Source organism: Lactuca sativa, chromosome 4 (genome assembly GCF_002870075.4).
Source record: "Lactuca sativa cultivar Salinas chromosome 4, Lsat_Salinas_v11, whole genome shotgun sequence".
NCBI classification, from domain to species: domain Eukaryota; kingdom Viridiplantae; phylum Streptophyta; class Magnoliopsida; order Asterales; family Asteraceae; genus Lactuca; species Lactuca sativa.
Window position 1 is genome coordinate 21969388 of NC_056626.2, and position 9829 is coordinate 21979216.

Consider the following 9829-nt stretch of genomic DNA (forward strand, 5'->3'; position numbering starts at 1 on the left):
CATCCGTGCAACGCCACTAATCTTTCAGTTGTGCCACATCATTTTGCAATTTTTACCCACATCAGCGTAATAACATCTCTCTTTCAAAATGGGCCCCATTGACACATCACATACTAATTTATTATATATCTTAGTTCATAATAATTAATAATACAATGTGTGTAGGGATGAGAATTTGGCCTAGAAACCCGAACGGAATCATAGTCCGAACCGAATTAGGTCTGAATAAACAATTCAATTCGGGTTTCGGGTATCTATATTATGCTTATTTGGTTCGCGGGTTATTCGGTCTGGATTACTCAAATAAGAGTTTATTCAGTTCTAAATACTTGACACGAATACGCATTCCTTGTCCTATTTCTCTAACCGACAGAAATCAAAATCATGATTCACATTTTTGTTTTCGTCATTCATAATAGAAAAAGAAACACTACTCTCTTTCTCGTCGTTTCAAAATCGATCAATCTTCTCAACTATTTCCAAACTCGAAATCATTCTTTTCGATCCTTCCTCATGTTTCAGACTTTCAAAAAATCGATCATTCTTTTTGTCTTTAAGGATTCTCGAATTCCTACTTTGTCTGGTCATGGAAAATTGGGTTCCAACTTAAGAAACTCAAGTAAGAAATTAAGTCTCATTATGTTAATCTACTATGTAAATGTTATTCTCTCAATGTGTTATTGTATTATCTTAGTCTTTGAATGTTTTATTTTATGTATAAAAAATACATTATAGTTCTATTATTCGGGTTATAGAATCATGATACGACTTATTTAGTTTTTTTCGGTTATATTAGGTCTTTAATCATCTTGTACATATTATTCGGGTTATTCGGATAATAACCGAACCGAACTGATTAATACCGAAACCGAACTGAACCCGTATTAGTTAATAGGTTCGTTTTTTGGTTCATGCAATTACCTTTATTCGGTTTTCGGGTTATTTGGGTTTGAGATCGATTTGGTCTGATTCCGGTCCGATAACATCCCTATATGTGTGCGTATGTGTGTGTGTGTGTGTATATATATATATATATATATATATATATATATATATATATATATATATATATATTCAATAGAGAACCATAATTAATTGAGGAACCAATTAATCAATTCAAAACGTCGGTATTTAAAACGATCAACGGTAAAAAGAAGGGTTGTAAACTTTTAAAATAGACGCATATGCATCAGATTATAACAAAACTCACTTCATTTTCTTTAGTTCGTGTTTTTAACGAAAAAAATCGAATATACCGTTGTTCATGATTTTTCATTATCTTTCCATAGAAATCTATATTGATATATGAAAAATGATTTTTTTTTCAAAAAACCCCCCCACTTCATTTTTTTTTTGTTTTTTGAAAATTTAAGGTCTATTTTTTATTAAAAAAATTAATAAAAATATCTAAATTCATATTTTTTGGTACTCTTTAAACATAAATTTATATTGATGTTTAAAAAAAATCGTAATTTCAATTCAATTTCACATTGTGAATTTGCTTAGATTCACAGTGTGAATAATAATAAGTTACATTCACATTGTGTATTCTGAAAACTAAAATATATATATACAGTTCAGATTCACAATGTGAATAAATTCAATTATTGATTTTACAAAACTGATTTAAGAGTAATTAAAATGTTAAAATATTATAAAAATTAGATGAAAATAAATTTCGATTCATGTGTAAATTTCAATTAATTTGTAAATGATCAAAGAGTTGAAATAGTAAGTCAGATTCATATTGTGAATGTTAAACTTGAAATATTTACAGTTTAGATTGACAGTATGACCTGAACTGATCGAGTTTTTTCAAATCGATATTAAGGTTTACCAATAGAGGAAAAAAATTGAGATTTTTAGTATAACTAGCTTTTTTGGATAAAAATAAACTTAAATATTGAAAAAAAAAACAACAAAACGAAGTGAGTGATTCTCGAAAAAAAAAAAAAAATTTTATATATCAACAATGATCTCTATGGAAACATGTTGAAAATCGTGAACAACGGTATATTCGTTTTTTCTATATAAAAACATGGCTTAAAAAAAATTTAAACGAAAAAAAAAGATGTGAGTTTTTGGTAAAGAGGTAGGTTTTCTGGTATAATCCGACGTATGTACGTCTAATATACAAATATAAATCCAATCCTTTAGCTGTTGATCATTATGATTTTTGACGGTCACGATTGATTTCTTATTAATAATAGTTATCTATTGAATCTCATATATATATATATATATATATATATATATATATATATATATATATATATATATATATATATATATATATATAGAGAGAGAGAGAGAGAGAGAGAGAGAGAGAGAGAGAGAGAGAGATAAAGAGTCTCGTTTCGGTGAGGACCGCGATGATAATTCTCCACTAACCATTTCGTCAAGGGCACAAACGTTAAACCCTAATACTTGGTTGTGGTGCGTTCGCATGTGACTCACATCCGTGGTAACTAGTACTGACTCGAGCATTTATCATGTGTGGCGAACGTCGATGGAACGTCATTTAAGTGGATTTTATTACTATTTTTGTTTTTTATTTTTATTTTTTTTCGTTTTTTTAATATCGATATTACATACTTGAAGGTACTAGTGTTTTTCCTTATTTTGTTTTTTGTTTTTTTTAACTAAATAACTGTTAGAGTTTTTAATGTTTAACAATTATAAAATTTTAAATAAAAAGAGTATTAAAGATTATAATATTTTCCGTTCATACTCTTTTTGAATTATATTATTTTTTGATCATAAAATTTTAAATTAAATTATTTTGAATCATGGTATTTTGAATTAAATCATTTTTGAATCATATGATTTTGGATCAATAATATATTTAATTAAATATAGTTTTTGTTCAAAAAAAAAACTATGGATTATTATTTATTTTGAATAATTTAATTTTTAATCATAAAAGATATAAGTAAGGATTATAAATTATTTGAGTCTAAATATTTAGATCATAACAAATTAAGCATCATAAACAAGTTGAATAAAAAAAATTTGAATCATATTATATTTAACATTTAAAAAAACTAATATCGTTTAAAATTAAAAATAAATACTTCAAAATTTTATTTTTGAAAAATTCTTTTTACAAAGTATTGAGTCGAAGTATCTTAAATTTTTATGATTTTTAGAGATTTTTTTTCTGATTTGTTTTTAAAATTAAAAAAAAAATCAAATTTTCATAACAATGCTCATTTTGTAGATAATTAAATTTTTAAATTTTTTTTTTCAGATTTTTTTAATGAGGGCCCACTGAAGAGCATTTGCCCTAATGGGGCCCACCAAAGGGAATTTGTTTTTTCAAATTTTAACAAATTTTCATGATCGTATTTATTTTATAGAGATTTTTTGTTTGATCGTAATCACACCAAAATTCAACCCCAAACAGAAACAAAAATGATAGATCATAGCACGTATAAAAGAATAAATATATTTTTTCTTTTAAAATAAATCATATGAAATCATAAATTAAATAATTATTATCGCCACCAAAAAAATGTAATCATCAACAAGTTCCAACTTCATTTATAAATATTATTGACAGTTCTAATCTTTTCTTTGTATCCATTTCCTATCACTCTTTTACCTTTACATCATTTTTATAAAAAATTATATGGACTCGGTTCTTAAATTAGTCAATATTTTAAATATATTTTGACTACTCACTTTTGTTATCTCCAAACATATTGCGACCATTGACATTTTATTTATATTTCAATGAGGTCAAATTGGACGGTCATCGTCGTTATCCCGAGAATTTTCTCAAGGTTCCTCGTATCCGTATTTGTTTTCGAAATCATCAACCTTTCTATCCCCGCTCTCGCCTTTGATTTTAGGTTGTCTTTTTTTTTGGACTAATTGAAGCTAATGTTTTTTTTTTTGCTAAAAAAGATATTTTTTAGATAAACAATAGTCATTTATTACATGTTAAAAAACAAAAATTTTATAACATCTCAAAAATATTATACTAACAACTAAAAAAATTCTTTTTTTGTTAAATTTTGGTAGCTCAAAATCATGCTATTATTTAGTATATCTATATAATTATTATATATATAATATATTAATAGGTCTAACCATAAAGAATAACTCTACGGTATGAGATGTTATAGGTTCAAGACTTTCTATAAGATATAGAAGATATTTAGAAATATTTTGTAAATTTAAAAAAAAAAAAAAAAAAAAAAAGGCGGGAGACCCTCATAGGGGTGTCGGAAGATTGATTATCAATATACGACCCCACCATTGAAATCAAAGTGGAATAACCATGTCCATCCCCAATATTTTTAAACAAATATCACATATTGGCTACAAAATTTTTTGACATCCATACTTTTACCGTTAACGTTTGCTATGTTTAAACTTGAAATGCATATATTTTATCTAGCATGTCAAGTTTCTCATCTGCATTTCTAGCAATTAATTAACATTTATATACATCATTAATATTGGTATCAATAAATAATGCTATAGTATTTCTATTTTTTATAACCTAGTGGATAAAAGACACAATAGTCAAAGCTTTTTATTTCTCTCATTGAGAAGATATATACCACATTATCGTCATCTACATTCTACACTCAACCTTATGACCATTCATAAAAGACTTGAGGTTGAAGGGTTTACGTGGACATTAAAATATATTGTTATCATGTTGTGTTGTACCTTATGTTTGTAGTTTGTACCATGGGACTACTTGTAAAAGGACTAAAACTATACCAATTTGTTTCAAACGAAATTCAACGAAATTCTTCTAATTTCCAATAAAATATATATTTTTTAGTAAAGACAATAAATAAACACATTAGTCTTGTCAAATACTCTTGTAGCTTAAAATATAGTTGTTCAAAAAGCTACCTGACTAATGTTTCGACGACCTTGATGAGTATCTGAATTCACAAAGTATACCTGGAACGTCCGATCTCGACTTCATTATTCACTGAAATTATATCAAGTCAGGACTTGAGAAAACACTCTGATGGTAAAGTCAATATTTTGTAAGAAAGAGGGAATGACTGAGCATCAAAGTAAAGGGATTATGGTTTCCCCCATATACAACGTAGACTAATGTTATTTATAAGGTATGAAACTTACGTTGTATCATGGATATGACATCCTTTATTTTTCAAAGCCAAATAAAACTTGTTCTTTATGCCTTTAAAACCATGTTGTCTTCATTTTGGAAAGTCTCGGTTTATTAAAACATTTTGAGTACAAATGTTGTTTCAAAATACCAAAAACCCTAATAATGTTATAATCAATACACAGCATAAGTTACAACGTAAAGACACATTAGTCCTGGATACTATTGAAGGTTGTCTCATATTCACTTGACAACCTAATCAAGTTCAAACAACCTTATTATCGCTACTTGTGATGCATATAATTTGAGTGGGTCAGGTTTGGGAACCTGGTGAGATACATAATGTTTTCAATCCCACACTATTATTATGATAATAATCCATAAATAATAATCCTTTAAAACCAACTATTACCAAACAACATAGACATATATTACAACATAGATATTTGTAAGATATTATACCCATAGTTACCCAACCCGTAAATTCTCACACATTGATCTTATAACAATGATCCCTTAAGATCTAACCTGATAGATCACTGTAAGCAATGATTAGACTACACAACTTTAGGGGTTCCTTGGCAAGTATAAATCCATTAAGGCAACCATGTTAGGGAATAGAGTATAAAACACCTACAAGAATGAACACCTAACAATGTTCAACAAGACTACCTAGAATAGTCAATGGTTGTCATTTTACTTCGCTAGATGAACAGACATACCTTATCGGTTGCCTGATATAAACCTACAATTTATGGTTGTCTAAAGGAATAATAGTGCAGTACTCTGGTGCATAACCCATACCTTGACACATAATATTGTCAAAGAACAGAGCTCTACTCTTCGTTTTTATCATACACACACCTCACTATAATACTACTAACTTATTCAACTTACTTTGAATTAAACATTATTTACAAGTCTTAGTTTATAACTAGAACATACTATAATACATGTAATCAACTTTCAATATTTCTTGTTCATGCAATACTATAACACACAATACAAATAGTAAGCATTCAATATACATTAAATATTCTAAGTAACATATACTTTTATTAAGATTGGAAGTCATGAAAGTAGCTACACACTCACCGGATTAAAGGTGGAAGACTTTCGAGTAGGTTAACTCTTCGCCTAATTTCTGTTTTTCCCTTTTAAACGATCTAAATACGAATATTACTACGTTTCATTCATCGTTTATTTTATGCGAGACTATTATAACAATATCTAAGATTCCTCATTAATCCCAAGGAGCGCTAAGTTCTATCATGTAACATGCCGACTTCCAGGTATAAATTTTAAAGCTTTTATATTCATAATTATAGACCCACTCGACGAGTTGGCTGCCCCAACTCGTCGTGTAGAGATGGATCAGGCCGCGTGGTTTATGGAACCTACTCGACGAGTTGGAGGACCCCAACTCGACGAGTAGAAGCTGTGCATGAAAACCCTAATTTTTAGGGTTTGCACCCTATTTAAAGGATCTCCAGTCCTTTCCCCCAGCCACCCTTGCCACTTTTAACGTCCAAAGGCAAACCCTAACTGACCTAACCCTATTTTGAGTGTGTGTGTGAGGCTAAAATTGGGTGTTTGGTGCATTTCTTGAAGAGGCTTCAAGATTTAGAGGCTTGGAACGCGAATAAGCTTGTAGATCCAGTATCTACATCGTGTTGGCATCAAGTTGATAGTAAAAAGTCTTTACCTTGGCTTTCCATTTCTTAGATCTCTTCTTATGTTAGTGTATGGGCATTTTTGGTGCAAAAGGGGGGGTCATTCTCGGGTTTGAGCTTGTCATGAGAACGTGGTCTCAGATATGGACTCCTTTAGGCCCTCATGAACATAAAGTTCTTGACTTTATCTAGCCCTAGCCCTTTTCCATGTCCTAAACCTCTTCCTAAGGCTATTTTTGAGTGTTTTAGCTTCTTGAAGCCTTGCATGCACGTAAAGTTAGCAACATTACGTGATAACTACACCCTAGGAGCCTATATCTACAGTTTGGAGCCTTGGTTTCGCTTAAAAGCGTCTGAATAAGAAAAGGACAGAAGGAACTCAACGAGTTGCATAGCCAACTTGACGAGTCGGATGTGGGCTTCCCGATTTCTAGATTCTACATGAGCTCGGCGAGTTAAGGAGATGACTCAACGAGTTGGTTAAGGTTTTTCTCGATATTCTGGATAATGCATGCACCCGACCTGTCTATTGGGGTGAGATTGGTCACAAGGTGATGTGATGGACCGAGGTAGTCCTGTAGACTACCGAGAGGATCCAACATACCAAACATCGGCTATAGAATGCTCAGATTTGGCAGAAGAGTTACACAGACCGACACCGATTTGAGTTGGAGTTTCAGGTTGGCGACATGGTATTATTGAAGGTCTCACCCTGGAAGGGAGTGATTCGCTTCAGAAAGAGGGGGAAGTTGGGTCCCCGATATATTGGACCCTTTAGGGTTTTTGCCAAGGTTGGCAAGGTGGCATATAGACTGGATTTCTCGGAGGAGACCAGTTAGATTCACAACACTTTTCATGTCTCGTAATTGCAGAAGTGCATACTAGATGAGGAGGCGGTGGTGTCATCAGATGACATTCAGGTCGATGAGCGCCTGAATTATGTGGAGAGGCCAGTGGCCATTATGGAGAGGAAAGTGAAGGTTCTACAGAACAAGGAGGTACCTTTGGTAAAGGTATAATGGGAGCATCGAAGGGATCTAAATGGACTTGGGAGCCGGAGGCCGAGACACGAGAGCATTACCCGGATCTGTTTGCTGCAGCAGACTTCGAGGACGAAGTCTAGTGCAAGTGGGGAGAATTGTAACTCCCCGACCCCCAGGTCTAAATTTTAAAGCTTTTATATTCATAATTACAGACCTACTCCACGAGTTGGCTGTCCTAACTCGTCGTGTAGAGACTGATCAGGGATGCGTGGTTTATGGAACCTACTCGACGAGTTGGAGGACCCCAACTCGACGAGTAGAGGTTGTGCATGAAAACCCTAATTTTTAGGGTTTGCACTCTATTTAAAGTACCTTAATTCCTTTCCCTAAGCCACCCTTGCCACTTTTCACATTTAGAAGCAAACCCTAATCTACCTAACCCTATTTTGAGTGTGTGTGAGGCTAAAAGTGTGTATTTGGTGCATTTCTTGAAGAGGCTTGGAACGAGAAGAAGCTTATAGATCCAGTATCTACATCGTGTTGGCATCCAGTTGAAGGTAAAAAGTCTTTACCTTGGCTTTCCATTTCTTAGATCTTTTCTTATGTTAGTATATGGGCATTTTTGGTGCAAAAAGGGGGTCATTCTCTGGTTTGATCTTGTCATGAGAATGTGGTCTCAGATCTGGACTCCTCTAGGCCCTCATGAACATAAAGTTCTTGACTATCTAGCCCTAGCCCTTTTCCATGTCCTAAACCTCTTCCTAAGGCTATTTTTGAGTGTTTTAGCTTCTTGAATCCTTGTGTGCACGTAAAGTTAGCAACTTTACGTTATAACTACACCCTAGGAGACTAGATCTATAGTTTGGAGCCTTGGTTTTGCTTAAAAGCGTCTAAATAAGAAAAGGACAGAAGGAACTCAACGAGTTGCATAGCCAACTCAACGAGTTGGATGTGGGCTTCCCGCTTTCTGGATTCAACATGAGCTCAGCAAGTTAAGGAGATGACTCAACTAGTTGGTCAAGGTTTTTCCCGATATTCTACATAATGCATGCACTCGATGAGTTACTTGGTAACTCGGCGAGTTGACTAGGGTTTTCGCGATTTTCTGAGTTCTGAAGGAACTCGACGAGTTGGGTCAACATGGACTGTTGACCTTTACCGTTGACTTTGACTTTGACCAAGGGTTGACCAATTTGACTTCTGAGGGTATTTTGGTAATTTGGGAATTTATAGAATTGGATCAATGGTGATTGTAGGGGTTGGTGTTTGGATCCGTTTTTTGGGAGTTTGATATTTTAGTTTTGATCGACATTGTGAGGTGAGTTTCCTCACCATACTGACATGGTCGAAGGCACCAATGCCAACCCTTCTTTTTGGATTATTATCCTGGTTATCACATAATGATATGCTTAGTGACATGTTAGGTCGGTATCCTGGCATATAGGATGATGCTATGTTTAGTGACCTGTTAGGTCGGTATCCTGGTATATAGGGTGATGTTATGATTAGTGATATGTTAGATCGGTTTGACTTTTTATACATGCTAGCATTGTTATCTATGTGTTGATTGTATATTTGGGGGTGGGTTGAGGCGGACCTGCTTTGTGTTATAGGCCAACATACCCAGGGGGCCCGGATGCTTTGTGTTATAGGCCAACATACCCAGGGGGCCCGGATAGACTGTAGGCCCATTGGGGCATATCAGTTAGGCCGAAGGCCCAGAGAACGGTCCAGACAGGCTGAAGGCCCAGTAGGGCGAACCAGACATGCTGAAGGTTCTGAAAGTAGTCCTGATAGACTGAAGGTCTGGTGAACATAAATATAAGTTACACTTAAAAGCAGAGAATGTGCAACTCAACTTACAGTTTTTCTAGAGAAAAACTCGAAAACTTCGCTGAGAGAACTTTGAAGTTGAATACTTCTTTTGTCGGGCCTTTCGTCATTGCATTACCTCACTAAGATGATCAAAAACTCAAAAGATCAGATCTCGAAGGTGTGGGAATGAGTTCTGGAGAGAAAAGTGTGTTGAAAAGAAGTGAAAATGAAGCCATATATAGGACTCGAAATCTCAT